We start from the raw sequence: 21,501 nt of genomic DNA, 5'->3' as shown, positions 1-21,501 counted from the left end.
CACCTAACGACCTCATTTAACTTGATTACCACTGTAAGGGTTCTATGTCCAAATAAGAAACATTCTGTGGTACTGGGGGTTAAGGTTTCAACATATCTTTTTGTGGGGACACAGAACATTGTAATATTAAAGAGTAAGCCTGGCTCATCCTAGGACTGATGACTCAACCAGGGAAGGGAAAAGGAGGCTCCTGAAGTCTAATCCTCTTCACAGGGTGGGTTACTCAGGGAGAATGGCTGTGCACCAGTCCTGAGCTGAGCTTTTACATAGTCAACAGAATTGATGTAACCTTTCCAAAAGCTGCACACTCTACATCCAAATGAAACTTGTTGGCTAGGATCTCTCTCCACTGGCACTAACTATAATCCTTCTAGAGTCTACTAACCACAAGCTAAACAGGGCACCTCAGAAACCATAACTATGACAATCCTTTAGCATACAAAATATGCACACATTTATTCCCAAGTCCTAACGTAAGAGAAAATGTTACAGTCCAGGTTTTGAAATATAAAAACAATTTTAAATGATGGAAATTTTTGAATTTAAGTTTTTTTAAATATATATATTTCAAAAGTGAATTACCAATTTGAATTGCTGAGTAGATGGGCAAAAATGCGATACTATTAATAGTGCATCTACAGAAAGGCTAAAGCATTCTTAAACATATTAAGAAGTGGTAAGTCTGGGCACAGTGGCTCATGCCTGTAATCCCAGCACTTTGGGAGGCCAAGGCGGGCGGATCACAAGGTCAAGAGATCAAGACCATCCTGGCCAGCATGGGGAAACCCCATCTCTACCAAAAATACAAAAATTAGCCGGGCATGGTGGCACATGCCTGTAGTCCCAGCTACTTGGGAGGCTGAGGCGGAAGGATCACTTGAACTCAGGAGGCAGAGGCTGCAGTGAGCCAAGACTACTGTGCCACTGCGCTCCAGCCTGGCGACAGACCAAGACTCCGTCTCAAAAAAAAAAAAAAAAAAAAAAAGAAGTGGTAGCATGTTAAATGCAATCTTCCCTCCTCTCCCAATTTCAAATCCAAACCAAACACCACCTCTGGACCCACAGTTCCAGGCAAAGTATTTGGCCTCCAGAGAGTAGACATCTTGTCTGCTACAGGACTATCTTAGCTTCATCATGAGAGAACTGGAAGACCAAGGGGGAAGAGCCCCAAGGTAAAGCTTTGCCCACATTTTGCAAGACAAAGTGATCCACAGATAGACCTGGATCCCGAAAGGAATCACAGCAACAGTTGCCATGGCTTCTTCCAGGATGAGAGGAGGTAGAGATGTTTTCCTGAAGGCAGGAAAACAAAGGAACCTAAGAGCAGAGACATCTCCTGCAGGTGTCTCAAGATGGGACAAGGACTTGCTGCAGATTCACCGCCTGTGGCATGGATAGAAACCACTGAGCTGCCATTACACAAGGCAGCCCAGAAATGTGACCTGAGCTGCAATGACGGCACAAAGACTAACCACATACCTCAGGGGGTCCTGCAGCTAAAGACAGAACAAACAAGAAAAATCCTTCCAACTCCTAATGAGTTTGAGCTCCTGGAATACACAAGTGACAACTTGAAGAAACAGCAAGCACTTCAGGAAATTCAAGCAAATATTTTAAAAAGGACCCTTTTAAAACAAATATATATACATATAATCCATAAACAAAAATATTCAGCAGATAAACTGAAACATCAGCACCACCATTAGAGACCTCAAATAAGTATCAACCAGAGCAACACTTTTACAAAGATATGAAAATCATGGAAAGACTCTGCAGAGATCTGTAGAAAATCTAAATGCAAACAAAAGAAACTGCAAAAATATGTGCGATGAGAATCAAATAGAATAAATGTCGCTGAGTCAGATAAAACATGACATTCTGTGGTGAAGAAAAGTATTTTGTAAAGAAAGAGCAAGCTTCCAGATACGCTTATAACAGGTTACAACAGGCTTTTCATCTACAACACTGGAAATTAGAAGACTGTGGATTGACTCTACCCACTTCAGAGGGACAAGCTCCATAAACTGAAACTTCTATAGCTAGATAACAAACCACTCACCTCTCAGGTAATAAGAGACTTGCAGATATGCAAGGATTGAGAAGTTGTATTATCTAAAAAGGGATGGAAGGAAACTATTTGAAAAATAAGTCTGACTAAGCATGTATTGAAGATTTTGAGATAAGAGAAGAGGGGGAGGAAAAAAAACAGTAGACCAAGATCCTAGGTAATAAGACTGGAATATATAATCATGTTAAGGAAAATCGCAATGAGAATCTCAGTCTAGACCTAATGTTAGGCCTCAGGGAAAGAGAGATGCAGAGGAAAATGTATTCTATGCTGGTTATTTTGCTTGCCCCATCCCTAGCCCGACACACCGCAGCCCCATCTATTATCTGGCTTCTAACAGATCCCATTACACTCCCTTCCTGTGCCATGGAGGCCGCACACTAGAGACGGTATCATCTTGGCTATTTGGCCAGAGGCTTCCAACTGGATTAGACCAATACAATGTGTAGGCTAAAAATGAAAAATAAAGAACAGAGAGATCAGGCTGATTCTTCCCCTTTCTCTCTCATTGTCTCAAGAAATCCCATAAACTAAAATTCTACTTGGTTGCCTTCACGATGGCCCCAGATTTGCTTTTCTGGTTTCAGCAACAGCATTTCTTTCTCAAACCTTTTTGGCCATTCAGGACGACATCTTCCTACTGTTGCTACCTTCCACGGCTTGAATTCTTTGAAGGTCTCCTACACATTTCTAAGCTCTCCCCTTCTTTTAAGTCTCTTCATGTCAGTTGTGAACTATTTCCTGCTAGAAATGTTAATATACCTTCCAAATTTCTTGTTTGGGGAAAAGATAGAGGATAGTGTAGGGATGATAAGAGTGAGAAAGGTACTTTTTTTGTATGAAATAAAACCTAGATTTAGTGTTGCCTTTTGATTTAATTACATTCTTTATCAAGAGATCCACTGTGGTTGTAAAGACCAAAAGAAGTACACAGTGAAATTATTTATTTGCTAATTTATTTGTTTGCTAGGTTTTAGGTACAAACTTACCTAAGTTTATATTTGAGCAATATAAAAAATCTCTAACATTCCTGATGGCAAGCTGTGAATTAATCTGTTCACTTATGGTACCAGAATTGCAAATGTAAACTCACTAGGATAACAGAAACCATTTACTGGACTCTGTCATTACAGACCTGTAATGTACTCCTTTTAACTGCAAAATACCTGAGCCATTACAGACTGCTACCAGGTGTACTGATGGCTTTCCTTCTCTTACTCGGCATTTCTTCCCTCCAGAAGCTTCAGGTCCAAGTCACTATCTCAGATCTCAATAAATAGTACTTTATAATACCTACACTATGCACGAAGCACTGAATCTATTCAACATGTTTTCCTTTTAGAAATTTCAACTGGGCTATCATCAAGGCTCCAGGCACTGTCTTGGTGCTGAATGGTTTAGCACCTCCCTTCGAGAAATTTGTACCAAAGACAGACAACTAATACTAAGTGAAGTGGCACAAGAGTGTCATTCTCTTTAGTAAAATATTCACAGAATAAATGTCACTGGAAGCAATTATGATATCACAGAAAGCACACCAGGACTGAGCCCAAGGTTTGGGTTTAAGGCTTCCTCTTCCTTGGGCAAGTTACCTAGGCCATTTCATCTACAGTGTTCTTATTTGTAGGACACAGTTGCTTGAAGTGACTGGAACTTAGATATTCAATATACACAAGATACGTTAACTTTTTTTCCTTGAAGAGGCAAGCCTTCTTCAGAAGTTGAAGAAAAAAATTTATTGAATATCTATTACATGCTACGCACTGATCATTTTCTTCCTCTGTACTGTGTCCTGAGGTGAATGAGAGAGTGTAGGGAAAAGCTGGGCTGTAAAGGGCATGGATGAGGCCATGATTCTGTCCCCGAGTTGACTTCTAGAAAGACTAAGATTATGACGATGACTTGCACGGATACCGGAACACATGGCAGGAGTTTGAAGCCATCTGTGGTTTAGTTTATCTTTCTCATGTTCATGTTCTTGTCCTATGTTCACTATCCCTTCAATTCCTGATTCAAGTTTTGACTCATTACACTCTGTGGATTTATGATTTATGTAAGCCCTCTCAATTCAATTTTATAATAAAGTGAGTTTTTTTTTAAGTTTAATAAAGCAGCATGTATTTTATTTGTATGAAATTCTGCCTTGGCAATAATTGTAACCTTCATTGAATCCATGGTTTTCTACTCTTCTATGATGTATATCTAAAAATAAACACATACACACATCACACACACACACGCTGAACTTGTGATTAAACACAATGAACTGGCTATGCATTTCTGTCTTCACTGCCTCCCTAAATGGCAGCATGAATTTAAGTCAATAACCCACAAGAGCAAAGAGACTCAGAAAAGAGAAAACAGTAGAAGAAGACATGGAACAAACTTTTGGAAGATGGAAAGTAGATGGAGGAGTGGTACTTGACTGCAGAGAATGAAGGAAGTTTAAACTTCAAAACCTACAAAGGGACACTACGGCAGCAAAGCATGCAAGTTTTCCCAGAAAAGTCTCAGAATCTAGAGGCAACAGGTCCTTCGGGCAGGGAATGGTAGTAAGGAACACGGCTAGAGATACAGAGATTGGTTGAGAATTCAGAAAGCAGTTGGAAAAGGATCTACCCGAAGTTTAAAAGAAGATTCCAACTTACAAGAGACCAAAGCCAAAAGGGGAAATTAAAAGGAACCTGGAAGAAACAGAAACAATTCAGGAAGGAAAAAAAAAACCTACAATATTATAATATCTTCAGAGAGCTAAAACAATAGATTGCAATCATAAAAAACCAAAATGCTATGAAACAGGAACAATCAGAAAGTAAATGTGGCACAGATATAGCTGAACATTGTCAATCTCTTCTTCCTTAGTCATAGGTGACCCATATTACTGGAAGCAGTGACACACTCAGCTAAAAACTTCAGACACCCTTACAGATATGGTAACCAATAAGAAGTAGGCAGAAACATTTAGGTGGGCTTTCAAGAAAGTTCTCCTTTATGGCACTAGCTGACCTTTCCTAAGGGTCTTCCACTTGATCTCCTTTAAGACCTGGACCAGCCACAAGCAGAGGATGCCTGACATCTTTTAGTCACAGACCAAGCCAAATGTGGAGGCACTGGCCACATTATAAGCTTGCGCCACAAAACGACCCACCAAAAAAGCAACTTTCCCCAAAAGTGTTTCAGTTTTACAAAGTATTTTAACATCCCACTGGCCATCACAAGTACAGATACGGTTGCTGTAACTAACTGAGTAACAAGGCCAGGAGCAGTGGCCCACACCTGTAATTCCAGCACTTTAAAAGGCTAGGGCGGGCAGATCACCTGAGGTCAGGAGTTTGAAACCAGCCTGGTCAACATAGTGAAACCCCATCTCTACCAAAAATACAAAAATTAGCTGGGTGTGGTAGCCCTTGCCTGTAGACCCAGCTACTTGGGAGGCTGAGGAAGAACTGCTGGAACCAAGGAGGCAGAGGTTGCCATGAACAAAGATCGCCCCACTGTACTTCAGCCTAGATGACAGACTGAGATTCTGTCTATAAATATTAAAAAAAAAAAAAAAAAAAAAAAAAAAAAAAAAAAAAAACTATACTGAGTAACAAAACCTGAATTTTAAATAGCTTGGTAATAATCAAGGAGCTAGAAACTCATCTGGAATTTATTAAGCCAAGTAGATTCATTTCCTTACATAAAAAGCGTTACTGTAAATTGCAGTGTGGCTGTCAACCACATTCTTTTACCAGAACTAAGGCCAAATTTCAAAAGTATCAGCCATTTGGCAAGTTATACCTTTCAAGAGTTACAAGCATTTTCCAAGTCTAAAAATGTTTGCAAATTGGCTTAAAAATAGGCAGTTTTATAAACTTTATTCTTTGAATAAAACACCTAAAACTGCATTTCTTTTCTTCGTGGAAACCATAAAAGCTTTTCTTTTCTAAAATAGCTCATTAGGCTCATTTTCAATAAGACAGCAGAAAATGTCCTTCTTGAAAGATCTTAAAGTTATGTCCTCCAAACTGAATACACCAGAAGAGCTAAATGAGTAAGATGACTCAAAGGCATGCACGAAAAATACAAAAATTAATTTCAAGAAGAAAAAGTACATAAAGAGCAGTGAATAGCTGAGACAAAGCCATAAACATCACTGTATAGAGACAAAAAACAATTTATTCGAAAAAACTTAATACATGCAATCTATAAACCCAATTCTAATCTGAAAATTCACACAGAGAGTAGCCAAAAGTAAGAGGACAGAGAGTACAAGAACATATGTCCATGTTTTCAACAGTACGATAAACAGGAAATTTTTTTCCTTCAGTATAAAACATTTCAGGCAAGTCAACCAGCCCTAGGTTTTATTACAAATCCACTGATAAGAAAGAATATCAAAGAAGTGCAAACATGAGCACAAGGATCTCTGGGGAGAGGGTGATGAAGCATCATTCAGAAACAAGATGTGGCCAGGCACCGTGGTTCACGCCTGTGAACCCAGCACTGCGGGAGGCCAAAGCCGGAGGAATCCTTGAGCCCAAGGGTTGGAGACCAGCCTGGGCAACATGGTGAAACCCTATCTCTACAGAAAATGTAACATTTTAAAAACAAACTATCTTTACGAAATTGTGAACTAAAACCCTGGATATATGAAAGATATTTTCCCCTATTTTGAAAGGAGAAATAATCTCAGAAGAAGGTTAAAGTGACCTCCCCAAACAATCTTCAGTGGATCAAGTGTTTCTAAAACAGAGCAGCGTGCATCAACTTTAGTACTTCATATAGCGGGCCACATGATTCTTTCAGATTGGCTGTCTCAGATTATAATTTCCTTAGACATTACAGGTTTCTACCTTTAATATGTATCCAAGAAGGTAGGTAAGCTGACAATAGGGAATGATTTTGTGAACACAAATAAATAGCATCTTTGGGAGAATGTTGATTTCTTGGATAGTTCTTCTGATCTCTTTCTTTGTGGAGTGCCTGCCTCTCTACACCAAAGCTTTACCAAGCTTGGTTTCGCTCCCTCACCAACACTCCAGATCTATACTTTCTTTTTTTTTTTTTTTTTAAAGACTAGTCAAGTGCAGTAGTGAGAAGAGGGGAAAGAATTAGAACAAGGCGTTCGATCTGTAACTGACTGTGAACAATCAATTGAGATAACTCACTACCTTCGGACGAGCTGAGATCTATAGTTTGAACAAGTGAGAGATTACTCTCTTGCCAACTTTAATAGCCTTACTCCCATTTTCTTTTCCCTTGATCACTCCTGGTTTGGAACACTCTTCATAATCCTACTCTCTCGACTTACCTTTCATAAAACCAGTGCTTCCCTTAAGATTTCTAACACATGCCCAGTTTTCTACTAGCTTTTGGACCACCACCTTCCCCTTCCCTTCCAGTCCTCCTAACAGAAGACATTGTCCAAGGGGTTTAATCCTTAATCCTCTAATATGCAATAGGGTCTTTCCCTCCGCCGACCCATTCTGCAGAACAGATTCTAACATCATCTGATGGGGCATTTTAAAAAAATCAAAATTGATATTCACTATTTGGTCTTAGATCTTATAATTCTTCCTACCTTCAAATCAGCACTTTCCACACTAAGTAGACTACCAGCTGCATTGTCCTGCCCACAGGACAATTCAATGGACGCTTCCTCATGCTCGCATCACCCCTACCCAACTCGAATGCCTTCCACGGTACTTCCCATGCATCAGCTTTCTGATTCAGGTCAAGACAGACCTTCTCTAATAGTTTCCAAATGCTTTTCCCATCCTCAAGCTTCCTGTAGGCTTGCTGTCCAACATGTCTGCACTTACTCTTATGCTGTCCTGTGGCTGTTTCTTCCCTGACAGGACAAGTACCAGAAGGGACTTCACACCAAGTGAAACTGGAGAAGAACCCAGAGGGCAATGAACAGACTGTTTTGAGAGGGAAGTTATCACCAATTCTTTCTGATGCTTTTGGTAGACTGACAAGCGCCCTGTTGTTCCCTTTCTCACCACACACACTGTCCCTAAGGCCGTGTCCCATCCCAACATGAGAAGGTTATTTAATAGTATCTACTTACACTTCAGTGTGAATTTACACTACATGCCATACCTTACCTCGGCTCGCCGCAACCTTCGTCTCCGGGTTCAAGCGATTCTCCTGCCTCAGCCTTCCGAGTAGCTGGGATTACAGGGGCACACCACCACGCCTGGCTAATTTTGTATTTTTAGTAGAGACAGGGTTTCTCCATGTTGGTCAGGCTGGTCTCAAACTCCCAACCTCAGGTGATCCGCTCACCTCAGCCTCCCAAAGTGCTGGGATTACAGGTGTGAGCCACCAAGCCAGCCACTACATGTCATATTAAGTCTAATCACTTTTCTATGCTTTTTAACTTAGCTTCAATTGTGAAAGAAGAAAATGAGTGAGACAGGCAGATATACAGAACAGCCAATAGCACAATAAGATGTGTACGTGCCACAAAACAGGCAGGGCTAGGTAAGGGAGGGTGAGAAACAAAGGAAGATGAATGAAGGGGTTGAGAGCTTGATTTTTCTATTAGACAGATCTAAGCTCAAATACTGGGCCTGCCAGTATCAGCTGCATGGTGTTGGGGAAGAAGCTTAACTTCTCTGAACCTCTTTCTCTCTCTCTGAGAGAGAGATATATATAAAAAATATATATATAAAATGATTATATATATCTCTATATATACACATATATATATGTATATATATATAATCATTTTTTAAAAGAATATATTTTAATTCAAGTAACAGCTAGAAACAATCATAAAAAACAAATTAGGTTGGGAGCAGTGGGCCAAGCCTGCAGTCCCAACACTTTGGGAGGCCAAGGTGAGAGGATCACTTGATGCCACGAGTTCAAGACCAACCTAGGCAACATAACAAGACCCTGGCTCTACAAAAAAATTTTTTTTAATTATCCAAGTATGGTGGTACACCTATAGCCCCAGCTACTCAGGAGGCTGAGATAGGAGTTCAAGCCTGCAGTCAGCTATGATTGCACAACTATACTCTAGCCTGGGGGACAGAGTGAGACCCTGTCTCAAAAAAGAAGAAAAAGAAACTTAAGAGAAAATCAGTTTGTACAAAATTGTATCAGGAGCTTCAGCTTCCCTTTTCCCTTCACTTCTGAACAAAACCCTTTTGAAAGCCTCCACCCTCAGTTTTGTGTGCCGTTTCAGAATAATTCCATCAGAAAGCTGGTATAAAGTACAACCCTTTCAAAGCATTAAGATGGGCCTCTGATGTTTAAGTTGGAGCAGATGATAGAAACTTTCCTGTTCTCAATAAAGTTTCTATTTTTTTTTATTTCTAAACAGGGTAAAGCTACTTTCTGCTTTTCTGTCTCCAATTATGACTACAGACCATGCTCAGACTGCAGGACACAACTCAATCGGCAGGTTGTGAAATCTTCGTCATGAATAATACCCCAAAGTTTCATGATGACCCAAGCACAGGGTATTTAGCTAAAAAGGCTCATCTTCAAATTTACTTGCATCTTTTTTTATGATACTTGCTTACTTTCAGGCATCTTTAGAATTGGTTAAATAAAGTCAATTTGGCATGGTTTAAAAACTTGCCCTTTTCAAAAAAACTTGTTCAAAACTTGCTCAATCTAGAACAGAACTCGAAAAAGCAGGGGAAAACCCAACTAATACAACAAAACCAACTTCTCTTGTTGAATGAAGCATAACCAAGTAGGCAGTCATGTCACAGGGCTAAAAAGATTTCAAGTACAGAGAAGTAAAAGGTATTTGTTCGTTCATCCATTTACTTTTCTCAGGAATATTGAGCGCCTAGTAAACACTTGCCACTATTCATGACTTGAAAACAAAATAAGCTCTTGTACATAGGGCACTTATATCCTAGTGGAAATAGCTGAACACACACACACACACGTATATAAAATGCAGAGGCAAGTGATAATATGTGCAATGAGATCTGAGTATGGAGGGACAAGGGAGGATAGTGGCAGTGGGAGGGAAGAGGAGGTATCATTTAAGCTAAGACCCGAATACGTGAAGAAAAATGTATTCATGCAGAAGAAACAGCAACACGAAGAACTTAAGATAAAGCCCTTTTCTGTACATCTGAGGAACAGCTGGAAGCCAGCATGAACACAGCAAGCAAGTCGAAGAGTAGGGGTGGAGATGAGATAGGCAAGCAGGGGACAGATCACGTGGCGCCTGAGAGACTGGCTTAAAAATTCAGGCTTTATTCTTAATGTAATGGAAAGCCACTGTCAGGGGAGAGGCGCACGGGAGCAGAGTCGGATATATAATCTCTGACTTCCATTTTTAAAGAGGAAACTGGCTGCTATTTTGGAAGCAAGGAGTCCAGGCTACTGCAACAGCACAGATGAAAGGTGATGGTGGATGTGGTAAGAAGTGGTCAGAGTCTGGATCTGTTTGAAGATATAGCCAGTTGGATTTCTTCAGATTGGATATGGGGTGTGATGTTATAAAAGAACAAGAGTCAATAACGACTTCAAATTTGGGAGCCTGAGCAACTGGCTGAACAATGATGCCATTTGCTAAGACAGAAACGCTGGGGAGATGAGGAGATGATTAGGAAGGGGTGGGGAGGGGGCAGGACTAAGAGTTTTGCTTAGAACCCAGTGAGTGTGACATGCTTATCAGAGCTACACTGGGAAATCCTGGGTAGATAGTTACTAAAATTTAAGGACAAGGTCAGGGTCAAGAATGTAAATATGGAAGCAATCAGCGTGCAGAAGGTATATGAACTTAATAACACTGCTAGGAAGATATTGTAGACAAAGAAAAGAAGACATAGAAGATGAGTCCTCGGATGTTCTAACATTCACTGATGACAATAATTAGAAAGACTGAGCACAGAAAAATGAGAAACACCAAGTGAAATAAAGAAAAACCTAAAAATGAAGGGTTCGAGAAGGAAGTTCTCACCAACTCCATCTAATGCTTTTTATAGACTGACGATATTTTCTTCAGACCACAGGGTAAATTCCAAATGCATCTGATACTGTTCCAGAGGCAATACATTCACTTATCGTCCCCTTCCTCACACAGAATGAAAAACATTAAACTGCCATGCAAAAAACTAATCCTACAATGAACTCCCTGGATTTTTTTTTTTTCCTTTGGAGACAGGCTGTCTCGCTCTGTCATCCAGGCTGGAATGCAGTGGTGCAATCATAGCCCACTGCAGCCTTGAACTCCTGGGTCAAGCCAGAATGAAATCTTATAATGAGACTAGCAACGACCTCCCTTCCTTTGAATGTTACGAAATGGTGGTATAACAAAATAACTCAAAATATTTCTTTCCTTGTTCACACATCTAGATCAAATTTCAATCTAGTGCAAAAACTTTTCATCAGGGTCCCAGCTTTGGTACTAACAAGTTTAAACACTAACTAAAAAGTATCCTAATCAAAAACATGACATATATTTTGAAGCACTGTACAATAAATAACCATCTGTATAATTTTTAGTATGCATGAACTACAGAAATGTAGGTCACATAAGAGAAGGTGATACTTTTATAAATTATCCTACAGAAGAAACTACTTCAAGATCTATTTCCTAGTCTAGCTTAAAGCATAACTCCATGTCATATTAAAATGTTTCCCTTTTTTAATACTTTAAATGGTTGATTGAGGCCGGACACAGTGGCTCACACCTGTAATCCCAGCACTTTGGGAGGCCGAGGCGGGTGGATCACGAGGTCAGGAGTTCAAGATCAGCCTGGCCATGGTGAAACTCCATCTCTACTAAAAATACAAAAATTAGCTGGGTGTGGTGGCGCATGCCTGTAATCCCAGCTACTTAGGAGGCTGAGGCAGGAGAATCACTTGAACCTGGGGAGCAGAGTTTACAGTGAGCTGAGATCACACCACTACACTCCAGCCTGGGCAACAGAGCAAAAAAAAAAAAAAAAAAAGTTGATGAACACTAACAATCACTAAAATACAATCAAATACATAAACCTAAAGTCTGCAATTGCTCAATAGTGTCCATCTGGCTGGGCATGGTGGCTCACAGCTGTCATCCCAACACTTTGGGAGGCCAAGTTAGGAGGATTGCTTGAAGCCAGGAGTTCAAAACCAGCTAGGAAACAAAGCAAGACCTTGTCCCTACCAAAAAGAAAAATTAATTGTCTGGGTGTGGTGGTGTGTGCCTATAGTCCCAACTGTCCCAGATGCTGAGGCAGGAAGATCGCCTGAGCACAGGAGTTAAGGCGGCAGTGAGCTCTGATCATACCATGCACTCTAGCCTGGGCAACAGAGTGAGACCCTGTCTCTAAAAAAGAAAATAAATAAAGTCTATTGGCAATTCTGTAACTTACACATATTTGATGATCATGTAGTAATATGGCACTAACATCACAGGAAAGAATTTGTGCTGGTGAACGGGAGCTGTATAGGATTTGTCATGTACGAAAAACAGCTAATCTTACAGCTTTCGGTGGAACAAGGACAAAGAGCCCATTCCTTTCTAATTCTAAATTCCTTAACAGTGATGAGCCACCTGGCCAGCGCCACTCCCAGGCAGCAGAGGATAATGACTAAGAGGGCAGGCCGTCGGTATTCAAATCCTCAGGCCAGCTCTTACAGCTTCTGGTGTTTCCTTGAGGAAATCATTTTATCTCTCACCCCTCTTTTCTCTCATTGGAAAAGATCCTCAGGTAATCATAGTCCTTCATTATAAGATACAAGGGTATAATGCACTAGCCACTTATCATGCATGTGGCAGTAACTCAAGAATACTAGTTGCTTTAGTTGTCATTTATTCAGCTTCTTTGCAAAAAACCTTCACTAGTAGGTAACTTACTATTCAAGTCAGCTTCTCTAGTGGAGGGCACTGCTATATTCATAGAAAGGTCTTCAAAATACTGAGTCAAAAGTCTCACAGTTGTTACCAGTTCTGCCCTCTGAATCCATACAAAAATTTCCTAATCTCTCCTACATGGCAATCCCATTGTGCTTGACTGACAGAAGGTCTAGTGCTGTCTACCAACATAAAACTGCACTCAAGCAGCAAACTCAGCATTCTGTATCCAGAAGTGAGAAGCAGTCTTTGGGCATACCACTGGGGTATTTCATAATCTTTGGCAAGGCTGTTCATAGGACTGTGCTGTGACTCATCAGAGTAGAACTTGCCAATGTCCATTTATTTAAGCAAAGCTGCAGGTTGAGTGTGTTAAACCTCCTTTTCAAAGTTGTGCGTATATGACAGCTATTATCCTTATTAAGAGCTTTGACTACATCAAATGTGTTTTTAAAGAAATACAACCAATAATTATTTAACACATTCTGAAACTAAAGTAAGTACAGGTATGCATAATTTATCACTTCCTCAGGCTCTAACACATTTTTGACAGTTAACAGGCTTAAGGAGATCCAGAAACATCAATTAAATAGGCCAACCTTTTGATTGAACACAAAATATTCATTCATTCAATGAGTATTTGGGAACGTTCTGTCAGTAACTGCAGGGCGCAGGAACAACATAAGCAACTCCACCTGGAGACGCTAACTCAAAGACAGAGTTCACCTGCAAGGTGCATTTCCTCCCAACTAAAAGGATTGGGCAATGTTGATGTCGCTTTGCTTTTCTTAACTAGCATTCACAGAGCTAGTGTCTTTCTAGAACTCAAATGCTGGTATGTTGAGAAGCAGTCTTAATAGGAAGGGGGGAGGTAAGTGGAGGGCTTAGTCTCAATAGCAGACCCTCCCTGCCCAAAGCACCCTTGGAGTTCAGAGAGAAAGAGAGCTAGAGCACTGCACAGAAAGACAAGAACCAACACAGATTGAATAAATCGGCACACTCCCCCCCCTCCAATCCAGGACACTATTCCTCTCTCCCTAAGCTTAGGAGAAGCTTTAAGGATTTGTGCTTTACAAATGGCTTAACAAACACCAAGGTTTCAAGGCTTCTTCACAAGGGCCAATTGTGACTTCATTGAGCCTTTTGTGGCTTTATTAGGAGGACACAGAACCCTACTTTACTCAGCTCCACCCTTCCTCAATGGAGGAAACCCAATGGGTCATCTGTTATAAAAATGTTTAAGATCACCAATAAATAATCTGGGGAAAAATTAGGACAACATGTGCCTTTCATCTACTACTCACTTAGAGGGAAAATACAAATAACAATTTCTAATTTGGGCCAGAATATGAGGAAAATGTTGCCCTCAACCCCTGTTCATTGTGCAAACTGCCACAAAGGTTTTAGAGGGTATCTTTGGTGATATGTATCAAGAACCATAAATCATTCATTTATTATTTTTCACTCAGTGGGTCCACTTCCCTGACTGGTTCAAGAATACTCTATTTATTCATTTACTTTTAGAGATAGGGTCTTACTCTGTCACCCAGGCTGGAGTGCAGTGGCACAATCATGGCACACCACAGCCTCTACTGCCCAGGCTCAGGTGATCCTCCCACCGAAGCCTCCCAAGCAGCTGAGATGCAGGTGTGTGCCACCTTTTTTTTTTTTTTTTTTTTTTTTTTTGGTAGATTTTTTGCTGAGTTGACCAGGCTGGTCTTAAACTCCTGGCCTCAAGCCATCCTCCCTCCTCAACCTCCCAAACTTCTGAGATTGCAGGCATGAGCCACCATGCCTGGCTGATACCCTGTTTTATTAAAGGTACAAGTTCTTTGTATTTTTCCTTACTTTATGAAAGAGGTCATTTCTAGCTTTCGGTGCATCAGTACATTGGAAGAATCCAGAATGACTGACACAGTGCTGGAATCCTCCCAGTTCCTCAGGAAACACTTTGACATATCTGTTTACACTTCCTGGAGTCAGGCTGTTCTAACGGCATTCCTGCCCAGGCTCCTATTTGTGTGAATCAGTTCTCTCCCAAGAGGCTTTCATGAACTCCCTCATCTCTTGCCACCCCTGTCTTTTCTAGGATCCTTTCTTATTTGCCATATAAAGATGCCGTGTTCAAGAAATCATAAAACACTGCATAAAGAAAAAAATGGGGCCAGGCATGGTGGCTCATGCCCTGTAATCCCAGCACTTTGGGAGGCCAAGGCAGGTGGTTCACTTGAGGCCAGGAGCTTCAGACCAGCCTGGGCAACACAGTGAATCGCTATCTCTACCAAAAGAAAAAAAAGAAAGAAAGAAAAGAAATACAAAAATTATCTAGGCATGGTGGTGCACACCTATAGTAGCAGCTACTCAGGAGGCTGAGGCAGGAGAATCACTTGAACCCAGGAGGCGAAGGTTGCAGTGAGCCAAGATCATACCACTGCACTCCAGCCTGGGCAACAGAGTGAGATCCTGCCTCAAAAAAAAAGTAAAAGAAAAAAATGAGATGACAAGTAGGCATTAAGACATTTCTTGGCCATTCACACCTACCTTGAGAAATCCATAATGCTAGAAATCAAAGAGTGGATGCTTACCAAAGGAGCGGAGATTGATGTGCCCTCTGGAAGGGAACCCTCTTGAGTGATAAAAAGTGCTCCGTATCTTTGGCCGGGCATGGTGGCTCACACCTGTAATCTCAGCACTTTGGGAGGCTGAGGGGGGCAGATCACGAGGTCAAGAGATCAAGACCATCCTGGCCAACATAGTGAAACCCATCTCTATTAAAAATACAAAAATGAGCTGGGCGTGATGGCACGCATCTGTAGGCCCGGCTACTCGGGAGCCTGAGGCAGAAGAATCGCTTGAACTTGGGAAGCAGAAGTTGCAGTAAACCGAGATCACGCCACTGCACTCCAGCCAGGTGACAGAGAGAGACTCCATCTCAAAAAAAAAAAAAACAACAACAACAAAAAGTGTTTCGTATCTCGACTGGGTACTGGCGACTCAGGCATATTGGTCTGACAAAACTCCTATATGGTATACTTAAAATCAGTGCATTTCACTGCAGATAAAACATGACCTCAGTAAGGTGCTTCAGCAAAAGTACTCTCAGCAACTCCTGGAAGCTATGCTGTATGCAACTTCAAGATTTCACACCTGACAAGTTAAAACAGGCCACAATGCCCCAGTCTAGTGGACAAATGGGTCAGCCCCACCGCAGCCTCAGCTCAAATGCTGCCTTCTCTGTGCACTTAACCTGACTTTCCAGGAAGACTCAGGCTGCCTCATCATTACCATCACATGCACTAGATGAACTTCACTATCTGACAGCACTGCTGTGTCTGTCTACACATCTGCTTCTCATGGGAGCTGCCTCTCTTTGAAGGTCCAGGTAAGGGCTAAGAATTTGGTGACTGAATCCATAAGCCCAGCAAGTGCCTGGCACACAGTAGGCACATAGTAGGTATTTTTGAGATGATTAAATGTAAGTCTCCATGAGGGAGATCATCAAGTGGAGGGCAGGAGCAGAGTAAGGTAACTCAGGAACGGCCTGTAATCCCAGCTGGGAGGCCGAGGCAGGCGGATCACCTGAGCTCAGGAGTTCCAGACCAGCCTGCCCAACATGGTGAAACCCTGTCTCTACTAAAAATACAAAAAATTAACCAGGTGTGGTGGCACACACCTGTAATCCCAGCTACTCTGGAGGCTGAGGCAGGAGAATCTCTTGAACCCAGGAGGTAGAGGTTGTAGTGAGCAGAGATTAGGCCACTGCACCCCAGCCTAGGCAACAGAGCAAGAAGAGGAAATGCTAAGTAAATAGACAAGTACACACTGGCGGATGAAGACACATCCTGCAGCAGGTCGCAACCAAACAACTGTAACCAATAAAGCTTGGCACACTGAAGCAAGTTTCCACTGGAAAGAGAATGAGTTCTGCTCCTTAAAACCTTTTTTTTTTTTTTTTTTTTTGAGATGGATTCTCGCTTTGTCATCCAGGCTGGAGTGCAGTGGCACGATCTCAGCTCACTGCAACCTCCGCTTCCCGGGTTCAAGTGATTCTTCTGCCTCAGCCTCCCGAGTAACTGGGATTACAGGCTTGCTCCTTCACACACAGCTGACTTTTTTGTATTATTAGTAGAGACATGGTTTCACCATATTGGCCAGGCTAGTCTCAAACTCCTGACCTCGTGATCCACCTGCCTCAGCCTCCCAAAGTGCTGGGATTACAGGCGTGAGCCACCGCGCCGTGCTAAAAATGCTATTTTTTAATGTTGTTAAAGCTGTAACTTTATTCGCACTTTCATTCAACAAGCATTCACCAGGCACCACACGAAGCACTCAGGCAATAAATAAGATATGATTCCTGCCCTCAGTCAGCTCACAGACTAATACAGAAAAACGAATAGAACTATACCACACAACGCAAAAAGAGAGATTTATGTGAGTAAGACAGGGGAGAAAGGAATGGATGGGCCTGGGAGGTTTGGTGATTTCGGGAAGGCTTCACATAAAGATTGATTTTAGCCCAAGTATGGAAGAATGAAGAGGCGTTTACTAGGTCAAAAAGGAGTAACAGGTATTCCATCCATACAAAAACATGGAGGTGACAAAACTGCATTCTGTGCAAGGAGAAACACAAGCAATGGATTAGGGAGCATCTGTTGCTCTACATCAGCATCCACTTAACTGGCACAACCACCAGGGGAGATTAAGAGGAAAAAAGACCTACAGGATTTAAATAGCAGAGTCCACACCTGAACGATGATTTGACTTCAGAACTGTACCCTTAATTGCTATGCTATCTGGCAGCCACACAAGTAGTTATGGAGAAAATGATTGAAAACCAAGATTAGATTGACAGGCAGGAACCAGATTATAAAGGGCCATGAAGGCTACACTCAGGGTTGTGGACTGTAAAATCTTTTTATAGCTCTCCAGAAAAAAAGGAATTAACAAAATCAGGTTTATATTTTGAGAAAAATGATTTTGACTACAACAGCTAGAGTAAGAATTGCTTTCTAACACTACAATTTTTAAACAAATATTAATCACAGTGTCTTTAATATCTGTTGATTGAAATTACACATTACCAAAAAATGCTTCCATGAATTCAGTAACATTTTCAAATGTATGTCTTTGTCACTCTATATACGTTTCAAAGTCAATAGCACAAATGCATAAGACCTGCAGCTAGAATAAGAATTGCTGTGTAACACTACAGTTTTTAACACATATTTATCATAGTGTTTTAATATCTGTTGATTGAAACTGTACTTAATTACCAAAAATACTTCCAATAGCACCAAAGGCAAAACAGTTAAAAGGTGATGAACAGCACATACGTGAAGGATAAAAATTGGGGCAGGTAGAGAAACAGATCAATTAGAGGTGATCAGTGTCAAACTTGGCGATGAGCTCAGGTTGGCATCCCTTACAAGGTGACAGCAATACTGAAAAAAACCAATCCAAAGATAACAGGAAGGGCAGGTGAGCAGGAGGGTGGTGAATTAAGTTATCCTGTTCTGCTCCAGCCATAAAAATTACTCTTGTATTTGAACCTCAACCTAGATAGCAACATTAACTTGCAGACTAGAAAGCTGTGACCTACCAGTGCAAAGTGCTACATACCTTAGTTTCAACCTCATTAGTATTTTGTCAAGACTTTCAGGTGACCCCAAACAGAGAGACAAAGGCAACTATTAGGCAGAGAAAATTAAAAGGTACTGCAGAAGAGGCCTAAAATTAGAGTCCCGGCTGTATTTTCTACCACTTCATCACCCACTGGGTAGCCTTGCTAGAATCAAGCTTCCCCTCTGCCTTTGCCTTCAAACCATTACTTGGTTTTAAACTGGTGTTTAATCATAAACCAGCCCTGATATATTATTAATGTTCCAAACAGCCTTTCCAATCACATAATAATCCGATATCATTACGTTATCTTAAAGGGTAGCACTCCTGCATTTGCTTTGAATTGGAAAATTAGCACCAGAAGACAAGCCAGTTTGTATATATACTCAAGTATATAAATACAATTTGAAATGAATAAAAACAAGATTCATAAAATGCTAATAATTGGCAGAATAACAACCACTAGCTCTTACCTCAATCTCCTCCACTCTAAAAAATAAACTTAAAATGTGGTTATGAGAATTACACATTAGCTATTTAAAATCACAGATGGAAAACTGAAATGGCAAGAAGATGTTGAAATGGAGTCCAGTCATCATTCAAAATTTTACAAGGTTATTGGAGTTAGTGACTTTGGGGCATTCAAAGCTGCAGCGAGAATAAAATAACAGATTACATCTAATACATACAGAATCTATACAATACATATGTATATATGTGCATACATATACAGTATGTACATTTAAAAACCCTTCTATATTTCAGTAATGTGTAAAGGAATAGGGCAAAATGTAGCAAGAATATTAGCAAGCAGGAAAAGGAATACAAATGCACATTGGAATCAACCTTTTATCTTCAAATTAGGGGTTCTTAAAGAGGTTGTGGTGATGACAGAGTCATTCATCCTGCTTCTTTTGGCAAGAACGATATTTTAAAATATGTGCTTTGGTGGCAAAGGCAAAGCTGACAAGAGAGATAAATGTGGACACTGGCCGCAGAAACAAAATAGCCCCAACAGTGAGCACGCTGTGGTCATTTCACATGCCCAGAGTATACTAAAACTATGTGAACATGTAAATTACTCACATATACACAATGAAGGCAAACATACTCTCTTGCTCCATGTGGCATGAAAAAAATTACTTAATTTTAATTTCATAAACTATATTAAAAGGATATAACAGGCCAGGCATTGTGGCTCACGCCTATAATCCCAGCACTTTGGGAGGCCAAGGTGGGTGGATCAAGAGATCAAGAGATTGAGACCATCCTGGTCAACATGGTGAAACCCCGTCTCTACTAAAAACACACACAAAAAAAAAAAAAAAAAAAAAAAAAAAGAGAGAGAGAAAGGATATGACAGCACCTTTAGGAAGATCCAGCTTTCTGCTAATGGTGAACAAAATACATTATAGAGGTGCCAACTCATTGCTGATAAACACCTTCACGTAGACTGCGATGAGAGTGAAGAGAGGCCACATGTACCATGCCCGATGATATCTTTTATCACAGTACACTTTCCCCTAGTTCATTACGTACAAATTTCTTGAAGAAACCCTACATAATTATGACCAAGCAGGGACAAAAAAGGAATTCTTCGTTTTCCAAAATCTGCATACTAAAAAAAAGGTGTGGAATCATTAGTATTCACGTTTCCTGAAACGAACACAAGGCATGCAGATGCAAACTCCACGCAGAAGCCATGTATGACCAAAACATGTCCCCACGTCTCCCCTTCTCCCTCCCTCAATCCCCAACACTCAAACACAAAATGGCAAGTTTGTTTTCTAAAATTATGCAGAATACACACTGCTAATGGAAAATTACAGTTGGAAGTCTTGGCTTTTCAAAGTTTATGAATGAGGGAAGTTATTTCTCTTAACTATATTGCTGAAATTTTTCCACTCTCATTTCAATTCAAAATAGCGTGTTTATTCGTCTCCCAACTTCCCATGCCCTCTTCTTTACATCTAAGTCACCTTCAGACCAGCTCAAAGTTTCCATCTAAAAAGACACTAAAAGCTTAGACCTCCCAACTGTCCCGTGGGTAATGCTACTCACATTTCACATTCCTTTATTTAGTGTAAGAAATGTAACACTGAAAGTTTATTCTTTCTTTCCATACACATATATGTATTTCTTTAAGGAAAAATAAAGTATTTTCAAGTATTGTTCGCCTTGGAATTCGTAAACCTGTTGTTCTTTTCCATGACATAAACTTTAAGACTAATTCGACGTTTTAAATACGTTGATTAAACCAGCACGTGGCATCAATAACTCCTAAATGACTGCAATGCTGGTGCATGCCACAATTTTCAACAGTTGTTCCTGATTCACATCTGCTTGGAAGACTTTTGCCTCGTTTTAAAAGTCATCTTTTCGTCCGGTAGAATAACAGCTAGAAGTCCTGATGTTAAGCTTCTACAGATAAATGTAGCCCCAAGGCGTGGATGAAGAGACCAGCTCTTTTTCAGGGGGAAAGAAGGGAATGGATGATCTTGTCTGTGAGGCACAGCTGGAAGGATAACAACTCTCAATGAGTGACCCTAGGATCTCAGTCTCATCAAAGCTGAAAATGAAGCAGCACAACGCCGGGCCCCTACCCCCTGGAGCTTGGATGAGGTTGCAGAGAAATCATCCTTCCAGGTGCTCCTCCGGTGTGTTACCTCCTCCACCTGCCCTCCCATCCACCCTTCTTTTCCGCTCCCCCTCCACACTGAATACAGTGGCTTCTCAGGTATAGGTCGAGCATCCCCACTTCTAGGCACCCCGAGGAAATGCACCCGAGTGCCCTGGCCCAGCTCTGCACCACGCGCTCTGGGCTGTGACCCGCAGGGAGAGGCCCCGGACGCGCAGGGCCGGCACCCGACGGGCGAGCGCTCACCTCTGCCCTAGGAAGCCAGTGACAACGTCGGGGGCCGGGGGTTAGGCAGCACTAATCAAAGCGGGACGTTTAGAGGCAGGAGAGGCAGAACCCGCAGAGTCCCCAGAAGAGCACAAGCAGCTT

At 41.2% G+C, this 21,501-nt stretch overlaps 1 protein-coding gene across 17 annotated transcripts in view; it reads right to left on the bottom strand.

Moving 5' to 3' along the window:
* LMO7 (LIM domain 7) overlaps window positions 1-21,501 on the bottom strand; it is a 231,635-nt gene that overhangs the window by 209,587 nt on the left and 547 nt on the right. The gene's annotated exons all lie outside the window — the stretch shown is intronic.

The sequence above is a fragment of the Sapajus apella genome, unplaced genomic scaffold (genome assembly GCF_009761245.1).
Source record: "Sapajus apella isolate SASKATOON/1434 unplaced genomic scaffold, GSC_monkey_1.0 scaffold9, whole genome shotgun sequence".
Lineage (NCBI taxonomy): Eukaryota > Metazoa > Chordata > Mammalia > Primates > Cebidae > Sapajus > Sapajus apella.
The sequence above is the reverse complement of the archived record's forward strand: the minus strand, read 5'-3'. Positions and strand labels throughout refer to the sequence as shown.